The sequence below is a fragment of the Schistocerca americana genome, chromosome 7 (assembly GCF_021461395.2).
Source record: "Schistocerca americana isolate TAMUIC-IGC-003095 chromosome 7, iqSchAmer2.1, whole genome shotgun sequence".
Taxonomy (NCBI): domain Eukaryota; kingdom Metazoa; phylum Arthropoda; class Insecta; order Orthoptera; family Acrididae; genus Schistocerca; species Schistocerca americana.
In genome coordinates this window covers 161680889-161696840 of record NC_060125.1, presented here as the reverse complement: position 1 = coordinate 161696840, position 15952 = coordinate 161680889, and the positions used below count along the sequence as shown (strand labels likewise).

The following is a 15952-nucleotide window of genomic DNA, read 5'->3' as shown; positions in this document are numbered from 1 at the left end:
AAGACATAGGGAATGTATCAGACTGTTGTTTAACAGATTTATAATAGATTCTCAGTTTCACGTATCGCTCCAACAGCAGCCACTGCCACCGCCCAAGAAAGGTAAACAGGCGCGCTTGCGCTACACGAGCAAATGATATTCAGTTGACACACAGAACTGCCGTCATCTCTTTCTCTCCCATTTTTTCGTACATTTAGCCATGACGCGTAGTTAAACATATTCAAAACTGTCAGGCTTAATTGAAGGAGAAACACGGGATACCCGATCTAATGGAAAGCACTGACCAGCCACTGCTGAGTGCCTTACACTCTGAAGTCACTGAACTGTTTTAATTGTACAGTTGTATATTTCCAGTGGTATAGTGATATTTACATACTACTTGAGACCAAATTAATTTTGGGTATTTTCATTGTGCATATTTAGCTTAATAGATATCTCTGACCCCAATTGTATTTAATTTTTTCGTATTTTGTAGACACCTCCAGAAATGGTCATCAATCATCTTACTATTAAAGAACCTTAGAATAGTTAGGAATTTGGCTTCACAGCTGTGAACACCCAGTATAAGTATTTTATCATCCTGTACATATTAGAATTACGATTGATATGCCATAAAATGATACTTAGAGTAAAATATAAACCTTAATAAGGAAAACTTAAGATTTTCATTTTTGATAACGTATAGTTAAGCCTGAACCTGTATGCTAATTTCTGTTAGCGATATCGTTTACTTTACAGGGAGTGTACTTGGCCTCCACGGGTACACTTCTGCGAATGGTTCGTCCAACAATGTGTCAATCCTCATTTCAGTGCAAATGTTCTCTTTACCGATGAGGCTTCATTCCAACGTGATCAAATTGTAAATTTTCACAATCAACATGTGTGAGCTGACGAGAATCCGCACGCAATTGTGCAATCACGTCATCTACACAGATTTTCTGTGAACGTTTGGGCAGGCATTGTTGTCGATGTCTTGATTGGGCCCCATGTTCTTCCACTTACGCTCAATGGAGCACGTTATCATGATTTCATACGGGATACTCTATCTGTGCTGCTAGAACATGTGCCTTTACAAGTACGACACAACATGTGATTCATGCACGATGGAGCTCCTGCACATTTCAGTCGAAGTGTTCGTACGCTTCTCAACAACAGAGTCGGTGACCGATGGATTGGTAGAGACGGACCAATTCCACGGCCTCCACGCTCTCCTGACCTCAACCCTATTGACTTTCATTTATGGGGGCATTTGAAAGCTCTTGTCTACGCAACGCCGGTACCAAATGTAGAGACTCTTCGTGCTCGTATTGTGGACGGCTGTGATACAATACGCCATTCTCCAGGGCTGCATCAGCGCATCAGGGATTCCATGCGACGGAGGGTGGATAAATGTATCCTCGCTAACGGAGGACATTTTGAACATTTCCTGTAACAAAGTGTTTGAAGTCACGCTGGTACGTTCTGTTGCTGTGTGTTTCCATTCCATGATTAATGTGATTTGAAGAGAAGTAATAAAATGAGCTCTAACATGGAAAGTAAGCGTTTCCGGACACATGTCCACATAACATATTTTCTTTCTTTGTGTGTGAGGAATGTTTCCTGAAAGTTTGGCCGTACATTTTTGTAACACCCTGTATATACGTATTATGAAGCCTGACACATTTCTTTCCACCCGTCCACATGGGTTCTGTTGCACCCGCGGCCGGCCGCGTCGTGTAATAAAATTGTCTGCGGAGCCGCCTCCGTTCGTATTTCCCAGCGCGAGCAAGCAGCGAAACCTGCTGCTTATGGAGTGGAAACTACTGAACCGTTTCAACGCAAATGTGCCCAAATGCGGCGGGAACGCCCCTTCAGTTATTTTCGTGGTTACGAGAAGCTGTGATTGAGCGACATAGTCGACGTCGTTGATGACGGCGCCCGCGATGCAGCTGACGTAGATGTCGTCCAGCTGCACCTCGAGTCCCCACGAGCTGTGCAAGATGTGCGGCAGTCCCTGCAATGGATCCACACCAGCAGCTCCGGCGGTCGGCACTCCTGCAGCGCACAGGGTCCGGCGGTCACCAAGGCGGCGGCGAGACTCTAGGTCAGGCTGTTCCAGCTCGTGGGCTCCGCTGTGAGCCGCGGAGCGCTCCCTGCTCCAGGGAGCAGCGTCGCTCGCTGTGACCAGTCAAGTGGGCCGGCACGCCGGCACGTGGCACGGCTGGCTGAGGCAGGCGGCAAGGCAAGCGTTTTGATGTGCCAGCTGCGTCTTACAAGATCGACAACCTCATACTCTCAGCTGCTAAGACGTGGTGACGTGCTACACCAGGAAATACGATCTTCAGGAAATAAATAAGAACAAATGTTTTACAAGAAATTGCATACTAAATTTATTGGGCCTTTGTAGTTTGAAATTTTCTTTTCATTGCAAGATCGGAAATATCAGGCGTCAAAGTGTTCGCAGCGTTAATGCAGAGGATGGCCTTCATTGTTGCATCCTGAAGAAGCGATCGTTCCTTACTTTATAACTGTTTTCATTGCTCAGAAAAGCTGCTCACGTCAAAACGTAGATCCGAACATGCACCTGATCTGAGCGGCATTGTTGTGAAGTTTGGGAAATGTTTTTTCTGTAATGAACACTACCATCGTGACAAATACAACGTGTTGTAGTACCTCTCTTTCAACAAAGTTGAATTTTGCAAATCAATAATCTCCAATTGAAGTGACGATGACAAGTCATCGGTGGAAACTGAAAAAGGAGTGCTGAACACCTTAAGTTCCATTTCCAAACTAGTGAGGTCTCGGAATCGTGTTTCAAACGACGTGATGAGCTGCTTTAAGTTTGCTTGGTAATCGCCGAAAGTAGTACCTTCAGGTAGTTTTAAAGAAGCAAGATGATTGAAGAACGTTAGATGTCTATTACTCATCTGTCTCTCAAATAAACGTAACTTTTCCATGAACACTTTGATCTGGTCGTGCATGTCAACGATTAGCTGCCCTTTGCCCTGCAATGACAGATTTAAATTATTCAGATGCATAGTTACGTCAGCTAGGAACGCCAGGTCTGATATCCATTTTATATCTTTCAGGAAACGCATTTCTTCCCCTTTCATTTCGAGAAAATGGGTATTTCCTCACTAATGGCAAAGAAAACATTAAGAACTTTTCCCCGGCTCAGCCAACGAACTGTACTGTGGCAAGATATATCCCCATACTCCGCTTCCACATCTTTCAGGAATCCATTGACGACACACAAAATTCACACAGTTCCCGACATCTTTCATTACGCCACCTAGCTTTACTGTTTCAGCACACAGTACCTCTTGGTGCATTACCGAACACGAACTATGTTGCATGTTTTGATACCCTCCGTATTACGAATCCGTTTTTAAACATACGTCTACTGGTATGTCGTTCTTAAGCCTGGCTACCAGTTCTCTGCGTGCAACGCCTTCTACCTGACTGTATTTAATTCTGTATATTGTACCTCTTCGCAGAATTAAATACTTTATGACATACAAAACACTGCGGTCGACCATCCCTCTCAATGAATAGAAAGGTATCCTCCAATAGAGGTACAGAGCTCCCGCGGCTAGTCATTGAGCACGGATTATTACGGCTGCATGCGGCCAGGGGGCAGTGAGTTCGCTTTCCTCCTCCACACGGGCTCCGAGCTGCCGCAGAGAGCGCTCCGGAGCGCTCCGGCTCCCTGGAGCTCGGTTGGAACATCCTGCTCAAGATACTCTGGGTGTCGTGGGCGCGGACCAGCGAAACGACAGAGGCGTTAAAGCAGTTCACGTGAGCGCTACTGACCTCCCGCCAGTTCTGGAATCAGCTGTTGCATGGCAACGCGCACACACAACTGGAAATCTGGCGATGAGGCGTTGCACGTCTGCACTGCCCCTTCCGCTGCAAAGTAAAACGTATGTGATGTTTTTCAGGGTAATTTCCAGGAATGGTTGCCGGTCTAGTTTAGCAGGGGATACAACCCGTCGGCTTTGACCAATGACGTTAGAATTTGTCAGAGAGCATGTATTACAAAGATGAACGAGCTGAGAAGAATATTCAGAAACAAAGGAATGCAAGAGTGAAAAACTGTGCTTCACATATACAGGGTGTTACAAAATGTTACGGCCAAACTTCAGGAAACATTCCTCACACACAAAGAAAGAAAATATGTTTTATGGACATGTGTCCGGAAACGCTTACTGTCCATGTTAGAGCTCATTTTATTACTTCTCTTCAAATCACATTAATCATGGAATGGAAACACACAGCAACAGAACGTACCAGCGTGACTTCAAACACTTTGTTACAGGAAATGTTCAAAATGTCCTCCGTTAGCGAGGATACATGCATCCACCCTCCGTCGCATGGAATCCCTGATGCGCTGATGCAGCCCTGGAGAATGGCGTATTGTATCACAGCCGTCCACAATACGAGCACGAAGAGTCTCTACATTTGGTACCGGCGTTGCGTAGACAAGAGCTTTCAAATGCCCCCATAAATGAAAGTCAATAGGGTTGAGGTCAGGAGAGCGTGGAGGCCGTGGAATTGGTCCGTCTCTACCAATCCATCGGTCACCGAATCTGTTATTGAGAAGCGTACGAACACTTCGACTGAAATGTGCAGGAGCTCCATCGTGCATGAACCACATGTTGTGTCGTACTTGTAAAGGCACATGTTCTAGCAGCACAGATAGAGTATCCCGTATGAAATCATGATAACGTGCTCCATTGAGCGTAGGTGGAAGAACATGGGGCCCAATCAAGACAGCACCAACAATGCCTGCCCAAACGTTCACAGAAAATCTGTGTTGATGACGTGATTGCACAATTGCGTGCGGATTCTCGTCAGCACACACATGTTGATTGTGAAAATTTACAATTTGATCACGTTGGAATGAAGCCTCATCGGTAAAGAGAACATTTACACTGAAATGAGGATTGACACATTGTTGGACGAACCATTCGCAGAAGTGTACCCGTGGAGGCCAATCAGCTGCTGATAATGCCTGCACACGCTCTACATGGTGCGGAAACCATAACCAGTTCTCCCGTAGCACTATCCATACAGTGACGTGGTCAACGCTACCTTGTACAGCAGCAACTTCTCTGACGCTGACATTAGGGTTATCATCTACTGCACGAAGAATTACCTCGTCCATTGCAGGTGTCCTCGTCGTTCTAGGTCTTCCCCAGTCGCGAGTCATAGGCTGGAATGTTCCGTGCTCCCTAAGACGCCGATCAATTGCTTCGAACGTATTCCTGTCGGGACACCTTCGTTCTGGAAATCTGTCTCAATACAAACGTACCGCGCCACGACTATTGCCCCGTGCTAATCCATACATCAAATGGGCATCTGCCAACTCCGCATTTGTAAACATTCCACTGACTGCAAAACCACGTTCGTAATGAACACTAACCTGTTGATGCTACGTACTGATGTGCTTGATGCTAGTACTGTACAGCAATGAGTGGCATATCAACAGAAGCACCGAAGTCAACATTACCTTCCTTCAATGGGCCAACTGGCGGTGAATCGAGGAAGTACAGTACATACTGACGGAACTAAAATGAGCTCTATCATTGGAAATTAAGCGTTTCCGGACACATAACATCTTTTCTTTATTTGTGTGTGAGAAAGGTTTCCTGAAAGTTTGGCTGTACCTTTTTGTAACACCCTGTATAAGGGCCAGTAGTATTTTCACGTTAACGATATCGCGTGTTTGTATCTTAGTATTTCTCCGCAAAATACAATGGAAAGAAATGAATGAAATATATTACTAGCAAAGAACACATCACGTTACATGTATGTCAGTTGTATCTCGAAACTCTTTCGAACTGTATTGCTCAAGTGCAGTACGGGATACAAGTTCAGCGTACGTCGATTTCTTAGTTTCAGCTACCATTGCTGTCCTGTTGCTCACTTGAACTATGTATCCCCTGCTTCACTAAACCGTAAATGAAACCCCGGATAGAAAATACAAATTAAAAGCTCATTCGAAGTATGTTGCTTAGTTACAGTACGGACTACGAGTTTGTCGCAAGTCGATTTCTTCGTTTTCACTAGCATCACTGTCCTGTTCTTCACTTGAACGATGTATCCTCCGCTTCAGTAAACCCCAAATGGAACACGGGATACAAATTGTAGATGCGGTGTTTATTTCATCTCCGCTATTAGTAACAGTCTTTTCTTACGTACATATCAGTACTACGGATGACAGAAGGACGGACCTACGTATGTAATATATGTAGACCAGACTTTCGTTGACCTCTATGTATGTACACTGGTAACGAATAGGTGGAAACAGACGTACGTTACAATTGCAACTTGTACCTCAATTGAACTACACGGAGACAAGAAGACGACACATGTACAATTTGTATCCCGTACTTCACTATGGGGTACAGTTTTCTTGTTGCCTTGGACGCTAATAGTATCTCATTCCTTACTTGAGCTATATAGCTGTACGCAACATTTGTATCTTGCTCGCCAATTGACATATACAGTGTCAGTGTAAAGGAGAAGTGAAGGACGGGATACAAATTTTAGTTGTGTCGTCAGTGTAAAGGCGAAGTGAAGGACGGGATCAAATTTTAGTTGTGTCAGGGGTTTCGCCTGTTATATAGCAAGTACACATTTGAAAATGTCGTACTGACATTAGTGCTGGGAAACGAAAGAAGATAGACAGCTCAGAAATTACTATTACGTACTTCACAACACGAAAATACACATATTGGTGGAATAAAACAGTGAACTATCAAAATAGTTAAATACCGTGAAAGAAGCAAATGGAAAAGTGAACTTACCACACGGAAATATCTAGGAGCAACCGAAGCTCGCCTAGACAGACAGTAACGAAAATTACATACCCACAAACAGACAAATCCATTCCTATAAACGAAAATAAGACACTAAAAATTGTTCTACAATAACAAACTAATACTCCAAATTACCTCAATATCATTACGAATAATTACTTTAATGTACAATGATAGCGCTTATCCGGAACACAGAACGGTTTTACTATCTATGCCTCGAAGTGAAGACATTACTATCTATGTATTGTATTCCCTGCTTCACTAGACCCATGGTTGCCTATCGTAGTTGCTGTGACCAAACGAACCATATCGAACGTGAGATCGTAAATCGATCACGCGACTCTGGTGGCGGGCGTGTGATCAATCATTTGTGATCGTCATTTTTATCTGTTTTCCGTCGTTCCCTTGGTTGCTCTAAATTACATACCACCGCGAATTATTTGTGAGTTGCTAGGGAATCTCTTAAGTGAGTGGGATGTCTGGTAGTCTTGACGTTTCTTCGGCGGATTCTTTCACATGGAAAAATCTAATTCCATGTCTATCCAGCGTAGAAAATTGTTCGACTTTTTGTCGCAAATGTGGAGTACCACCGGACGAGGAAAGAAGGGACTATGCAGACTGTGGGGGTGCGAAGTGTGTAAAACTTCGTAAGAACAGTTTCGATGCTGAAATACCGTTTACAATTTCATTGCGGACAGTGCGGAAAACGAACGCGTATCTGGAAGAATAAATGATTCGAATCATCCAAATTATCCATCCAGACCACCGTAATGGACTTTCACACGATGACAACACCGACGACGAGTAAGGTAAGTCGTCTCCTGTGCAAATACAAGTATTTTTGTAACTCTCTTCTTTTGTCGTTGCTGTAGCGACCACCGTAAACATACTCATAACGCCCACCACCGTGATTTACGGTCGCACGTTCAATATGTATCGTTTGGACACCGCGACTTCGATACGCAATCATTCTTGGAAATTAACTTTTTCAGAAAGATATTACACGGTGTTATTACCATAGTGAGCAGCTAATCTTCCAACAAGACTAATGTGGAACTCTGTGTCTTCTCGTTTTCATTCGGCCCTCATTTTATTTACCCCACTCGTCTATTCTATGTAACGCATGATGAAAACCGTTCTTACAAAATAAAGTAAATATGAGCAGCTAAACCTCACAAGGACTGTCTCTACAGGCTGCAGGGGTACGCAATGAATTTTGAGGAAAATGCTTTGCGTAAAAACAGCCACCAAAGCGATCCAGGTCGAGTGACACTAGTTTTTGGTAAATAACTGATAAAGCAGTGCAGTAGGTGAATTAACAGTTAACATCCCGTGAAGAAGCATTCAACACATGGAAAAATGGAAAATATCGAAGTGTTCATAGGAAATGACATACATTTATTTCCGCTCACTAATTATATGTCTCGCGTCATAGCTTAATCTTCTTGAGGCGCAGGTACGAAGTAAGAGCTTGTTCATTTCACGTTGTAACTCAGCGTAATGCGTACATTGGAGGTTTGTTTTTCAGTGGTTGGAAAGCAGTCGACTTCAAACTTTCAGTTGTGTACCACATGTGTTACTTTTTCGGAGACAGGTATCATCGGTTTCTAGATGATTTCTTGTTGTGTAATACTACAGATTCAATAAGATCAGCTAGACGACTAGAAATATACGATGAAGCAACGATATTTTAAAAATGTGAACCTTATAGAACAACATGACCTGCTTTGTTATACACGATACTAGTAATAACAGCGTTGACAAGATTGGAAACCCGTTTGTTATGTTTCGTAAGAATTAGTTGTTGTAACGATTTAAGCTGTTAACATTTATCTGGAATCTACAGTTTCTCTCTTTCGAGATGAGGACGTCTACAACAGGAGAAACGTACCTTTCAATATTATTTGAAATTACAATTAAATGTAGGGATACAAACACAGCTTAGAACGGTAAGGAACTGATATAACAGAGGCTAACAAATTAATTTCTACGTGTCCGACAGTGCCTCACAAGCTGAATCTCTAACCGTAACGACATTGTGCTCATCGTTATATCGCAGTGGGTGCTATTGGTATAAATATTTTCGAGAATTTGTATTTTATAAAGAAGAGTAGATAAGTTTTTGTTAATCGACGCCTTGAGTGAACTCTTATATTTCTTCACATTGTGTTACAGCGAGGGGCCATACAGTTGACACTGATTCAGGTGTGCATAAGCACATTAAAAAGTAACCTGCTTCTTATTGATGCTCTCTATCTTCAGTATATTACATGTGATGTCGACGTCTTCTTGATAATATTTTACAAAACGTAGGGTGTGCAAAACATTCTTCTTGACGTTTTCAGTACGCACCTTACGTTCAGAGTTTGGAACCCACTAGTATAAAGAAAGTAGTTTCACATCATAGGAAACACATTGGTATTGCAGACATTCGCTTTCGCAAGTTATGTGTGTGTGTGTGTGTGTGTGTGTGTGTGTGTGTGTGTGTGTGTGTGTTAACAAAGGGTTGGCGATGAGCACCACAGCCGGCCGGAGTGGCCGAGGGGTTCTAAGCGCTTCAGTCTGGATGCACGTGACCGCTACAGTCGCAGTTCGAATCCTGCCTCGGGCATTGATATGTGTGATGTCCTTAGGTTAGTTAGGTTTCAGTAGTTCTAAGTTCTAGGGGACTGATGACCTCAGATGTTAAGTCCCATAGTGCTTTCAAAATAAAAAAAAACAAAAAACAAAAAAACAAAAAAAATGGTTCAAATGGCTCTGAGCACTATGGGACTTAACATCTGAGGTCATCAGTCCACTAGAACTTAGAACTACTGAAACCTAACTAACCTAAGGACATTACACATAACAATGCCCGAGGCAGGATTCGAACCTACGACAGTAGCGGTCGCGCGCTTCCAGACTGAAACGCCTAGAACCGCTCGGCCACACTGGCCGGCCATTTTTTTTTTTCCGTGAGCACCACAGTACTTTAGAGTAACATTCGGAAATTCCAGGTTCCTAAAAGTGAACCCCGTAATCTCGATTAGGGCACAGCAGTAAATGACTGTAAAAGTTCGTTGCACAAAATATAGGCATAAACACAAATATCTCTTCCGTATTCTGATTCCTAAATAAAGAAATTACTAACAGTTGTTGCATGTCCAATACATGTCTGCGATAAATTTGGAACTCTCTAGCAAGCAGCATTCTCACGTTATTAGCACATCACCGCGGAGCTGCACAGTGCGCTGGAAGAAATTCGGCAGTAACAGACGCGTTGCCGACGAAATCATAAGCAGCAAAATGTGGAGCATCTGGAAGCTATAGCGCACTAGGAAACAAGATACCAGCACAGTGGAGTTTACATCGTTTCCGACAGATACCAGGAAGCCAACACGTGTGTCGACTAGAACAGGTAAAACGATTCATCGTCTTTACACTTATTGTACCGGCACTAGGAAACGCAACATATTACATCAGGCACATGCTAACAGGAAGGAGCTTTGCGTATGACTTATTCTAGATTCGTAGTGTGTGTTATACGTACAGCTCCCAATTACCGAGGATCAGAGCAATGGATTCATACTTTATGTATGTACACATCTAGTGTGGTGCTTACAATATGTGCTGCACATAATTTTAAGAAGAAAATATTGTTTACGCTGTACAATTGAGTAAACTGAAAATTAGAAGTGTTGTATCTTACAGGAAACTTTTAGAATGATCAAAAATGAACTGTAAATGACGCGTACACTGTACGATAAGGATACCGGACTTAGTTAATACGTGTATTATTCGTTGTTTGTTAAAGAAATTACGTCATGAGAATGGGATCAACGGATATAAAATATGAACATAAGGAAAGAATAGTAAGTAAATTATGTTTTAGAAAAACGGTGGCTGAAGAAGAATAGCTAACTTATTGTAGGACAAAATATATGAAGTGAGACCTGTTAAAATGTGGAAATTCGGTAACACTGACGGAGGAATTTCAGGTTGTAATGGAATGGAAATACACTCCTGGAAATGGAAAAAAGAACACATTGACACCGGTGTGTCAGACCCACCATACTTGCTCCGGACACTGCGAGAGGGCTGTACAAGCAATGATCACACGCACGGCACAGCGGACACACCAGGAACCGCGGTGTTGGCCGTCGAATGGCGCTAGCTGCGCAGCATTTGTGCACCGCCGCCGTCAGTGTCAGCCAGTTTGCCGTGGCATACGGAGCTCCATCGCAGTCTTTAACACTGGTAGCATGCCGCGACAGCGTGGACGTGAACCGTATGTGCAGTTGACGGACTTTGAGCGAGGGCGTATAGTGGGCATGCGGGAGGCCGGGTGGACGTACCGCCGAATTGCTCACCACGTGGGGCGTGAGGTCTCCACAGTACATCGATGTTGTCACCAGTGGTCGCCGGAAGGTGCACGTGCCCGTCGACCTGGGACCGGACCGCAGCGACGCACGGATGCACGCCAAGACCGTAGGATCCTACGCAGTGCCGTAGGGGACCGCACCGCCACTTCCCAGCAAATTAGGGACACTGTTGCTCCTGGGGTATCGGCGAGGACCATTCACAACCGTCTCCATGAAGCTGGGCTACGGTCCCGCACACCGTTAGGCCGTCTTCCGCTCACGCCCCAACATCGTGCAGCCCGCCTCCAGTGGTGTCGCGACAGGCGTGAATGGAGGGACGAATGGAGACGTGTCGTCTTCAGCGATGAGAGTCGCTTCTGCCTTGGTGCCAATGATGGTCGTATGCGTGTTTGGCGCCGTGCAGGTGAGCGCCACAATCAGGACTGCATACGACCGAGGCACACAGGGCCAACACCCGGCATCATGGTGTGGGGAGCGATCTCCTACACTGGCCGTACACCACTGGTGATCGTCGAGGGGACACTGAATAGTGCACGGTACATCCAAACCGTCATGGAACCCATCGTTCTACCATTCCTAGACCGGCAAGGGAACTTGCTGTTCCAACAGGACAATGCACGTCCGCTTGTATCCCGTGCCACCCAACGTGCTCTAGAAGGTGTAAGTCAACTACCCTGGCCAGCAAGATCTCCGAATCTGTCCCCCATTGAGCATGTTTGGGACTGGATGAAGCGTCGTCTCACGCGGTCTGCACGTCCAGCACGAACGCTGGTCCAACTGAGGCGCCAGGTGGAAATGGCATGGCAAGCCGTTCCACAGGACTACATCCAGCATCTCTACGATCGTCTCCATGGGAGAATAGCAGCCTGCATTGCTGCGAAAGGTGGATATACACTGTACTAGTGCCGACATTGTGCATGCTCTGTTGCCTGTGTCTATGTGCCTGTGGTTCTGTCAGTGTGATCATTTGATGTATCTGACCCCAGGAATGTGTCAATAAAGTTTCCCCTTCCTGGGACAATGAATTCACGGTGTTCTTATTTCAATTTCCAGGAGTGTAGATTCGTAGCTATGCTCGGTACACCCCGCGGCGGGTGACAGGGACGATGAGCAACGCAAGGTGCGTTACAGCTGCGATCTGCATGGTGACGTCGGTACCAGCAGAGAGCAATGACGATAGCAACCCCGTTTCCTCCCGTATATACGCGCGACAATGACTGGACGAACAGCGAGAAAACAAGGACACGCAGACTGGCGTGTAATAACATTCAGAAGCTGCCGCTCTTCGACCCCCTCCCCCTCGCCCTGCCATGTAGTCAGTCAGTCCACGTCACGGCGCTCAGCGCAGCTGTGTAGCCTCGCCCACAGGGGAGGGAAGCGCTCTGCAGCAGGGAGCACGGGGCTGCGGTCCGTTCGCGTCGCCTCGCACTCGTCAAGCACCTGTTGCACTTCACTTTGCACACCTACCTGGCGAGCTTCTGACCTATGTAATGCCCCCGTTATATGGCGCCTTCGCCACCTTACCTGAGCTACAGTAACGCACAACGAATCATGCTTAAAATGTGGTGATGACGGCGACTGGGGTCGATTTACAAAATGAGATACTATACCCCTATTGTAGACTACATAATGAACAACAGTCACATGCAGAGTCCTCTTTTACTCCACATAACGGGTAACTGATCTGTGACTCACATTAAAGTACAATACTACCCTATAATGATTTTTCGTTGACATTGAAATTGGTCGTTCCTTCAACTAAGAAAATGTTCAGTTGAGTGTATATAGAAAAAAATTCCTCTGTTAAGTAAAAAATGCTTAGATTTCAGTGAAGATTCTCAGGAGCCAAACGACCACAGATATACAACCTTAATGGCATTATTACTAGAAACTGCGCAATGTATATTTGAATTTAATCTCATATTCAAAGGATTTTCAAGCTACGATACTCCTCCGGGCAAAATTTTATATTTGCGCCGTTATGCTGCATCTGTGTCGGCTACACATACTACTAGTAACAACATAAAGCTTATACAGGGTGGTCTAATGATCGTGACCGGGCCAAATATCTCACGAAATAAGCGTCAAACGAAAAAACTACAAAGACGAAACTTGTCTAGCTTGAAGGGGGAAACCAGATGGAGCTATGGTTGGCCCGCTAGACGGCGCTGCCATAGGTCAAACGGATATCAACTGTTTTTTTTTTAAAATAGGAACTCAATTTTTATTACATATTAGTGTAGTACGTAAAGAAATATGAATGTTTCAGTTGGACCACACTTTTCGCTTTGTGATAGATGGCGCTGTAATAGTCACAAACATATGGCACACAATTTTATACGAACAGTTGGTAACAGGTAGGTTTTTCAAATTGAAATATAGAACGTAGGCACGTTTGAACATTTTATTTCGGTTGTTCCAATGTGATACATGTACCTTTGTGAACGAATCATTTCTCAGAACGCATGCTGTTACAGCGTGATTACCTGTAAATACCACATTCATGCAATAAATGCTCAAAATGAAGTCCGTCAACCTCATTGCATTTGGCAATACGTGTAACGACATTCCTGTCAACAGCGAGTAGTTCGTCTTCCGTAATGTTCGCACGTGCATTGACAATGCGCTGACGGATGTTGTCAGGCGTTGTCGGTGGATCACGGTAGCAAATATCCTTCAACTAACCCCACAGAAAGAAATCCGGGGACGTCAGATCCGGTGACCGTGCGGGCCATGGTATGGTGCTTCGACGACCCATCTACCTGTCATGAAATAAGCTATTCAATACCGCTTCAACCGCACGCGAGCTAAGTGCCGGATATCCATCATGTAGGAAATACATCGCTATTCTGTCATACAGTGAAACATCTTGTAGTAAGATCAGTAGAACAATACGTAGGAAATCATCATACATTGCACCATTTAGTTTGCCATCGATAAAATGAGGACCAACTATCCTTCCTCTCATAATGCCGCACCAGACATTAACCCGCCAAAGCTGCTGATGATACACTTGTCGCAGCCATCGTGAATTTTCCGTTTCCCAGTGGTGCATATTATGCCGGTTTACGTTACCGCTATTGGTGAATGACGCTTCGTCGCTAAATAAAATGCGTGCAAAAAATCTGTCATCGTCCCGTAATTTCTTCTGTGACCAGTGGCAGAACTGTACACGACGTTCAAAGTCGTCGCCATGCAATTCCTGGTGCATAGAAATATCGATGTTGATGTAGCATTGTCAACACCGACGTTTTTGAGATTCCCGATTCTCGCGCAATTTGTCTGCTACTGGTGTGCGGATTAGCCGCGACAACAGCTAAAACACCTACTTGGGCGTCAGCATTTGTTGCAAGTCGTGGTTGACGTTTCACATGTGGCTGAACACTTCCTGTTTCCTTAAATAACGTAACTATCCGGCGAACGGTCCGGACACTTGGATGATGTCGTCCAGGATACCGAGCAGCATACATACCACACGCCCGTTGGGCATTTTGATCACAATAGCCATGCATCAACACGATATCAACCTTTTCCGCAATTGGTAAACGGTCCTTTCTTTTTAACAAGGGTAATGTATCACGAAGCAAATACCGTCCGCACTGGTGGAATGTTACGTGTTACCACTTACCTATACGTTTGTGACTATTACAGCGCCATCTGTCACAAAGCGAAAAAAGTGGTCCAACTAAAACAATCATATTTCTTTACGTACTACATGAATATATAATAAAAATGGAAGTTCCTATTTACAAAAAAACCAATAGATATCCGTTTGACCTATGGCAGCGCCATCTAGCGGGCCAACCATAGCGCCATCTGGTTTCCCCCTTCAAGCTAGACTAATTTCCTTCTTTGTAGTTTTTTCGTTTGATACTTATTTTGTGAGATATTTGGCCCGTCCGCAGCTCGTGGTCGTGCAGTAGCGTTCTCGCTTCCCACGCCCGGGTTCCCGTGTTCGATTCCCGACGGGATCAGGGATTTTCTCTGCCTCGTGAGGACTTGGTGTTGTGTGCTGCCCTTAGTTAGGTTTAAGTAGTTCTAAGTTCTAGGGGACTGATGACCATAGATGTTAAGTCCCATAGTGCTCAGAGCCATTTGAACCATTTTGAACCATATTTGGCCCGGTCACTATCAATGGACCACCCTGTAGAAAAAAATTCCTCTGTTGAGTAACAAATGCTTAGATTTCAGTGAAGATTCTCAGGAGCCAAACGACCACAGATATACAAGGTTAATGGCATTATTACTTGATACTGCGCAACGAATATTTGAATTAAATCTCATATTCAAAGGCTTTTCAAGCTATGATACTCCTCCGTGCAAAATGTTGTCTTCACGCCGTTATGCTGCATCTGTGTCAGCTACACATACTACTAGTGACAACATAAACTTTATATATGACCAAAATAACAGCAATCAAACAAATCAAGAAAATCGACGCACAGCACACCCTTGGGATCAGGTCCCGGTAGCGAGCTTACCTCAAGGTCACTGATAAGACCTCCAGGAAACTCCATTCCCACCCGATTTACCTGGTGTGTGGCGAGGACGCATATGAATTTGGTGAGAATCCCTCCCCTCCCCCCACGCCAATAGGAACCAACTCCATCCTCACCCCCTCACTCTTTTCTCACTAGGGCTTTGTCATTCTAGGTCTTACTACCGTAGTGAAGATTAGCAGCAGTGCTACACTTCTTAAAAAATGGCGGTAAGTGTTACCATAAAATACTCTGACATCACAATGTGTCACTGAATTGTTGTAAATTAATAATGTCATAATATATTCTG

At 44.5% G+C, this 15952-nt stretch overlaps 1 pseudogene; it reads right to left on the bottom strand.

Moving 5' to 3' along the window:
• The window catches only part of LOC124622815, an 80575-nt pseudogene that overhangs the window by 38784 nt on the left and 25839 nt on the right, over positions 1 to 15952 (bottom strand).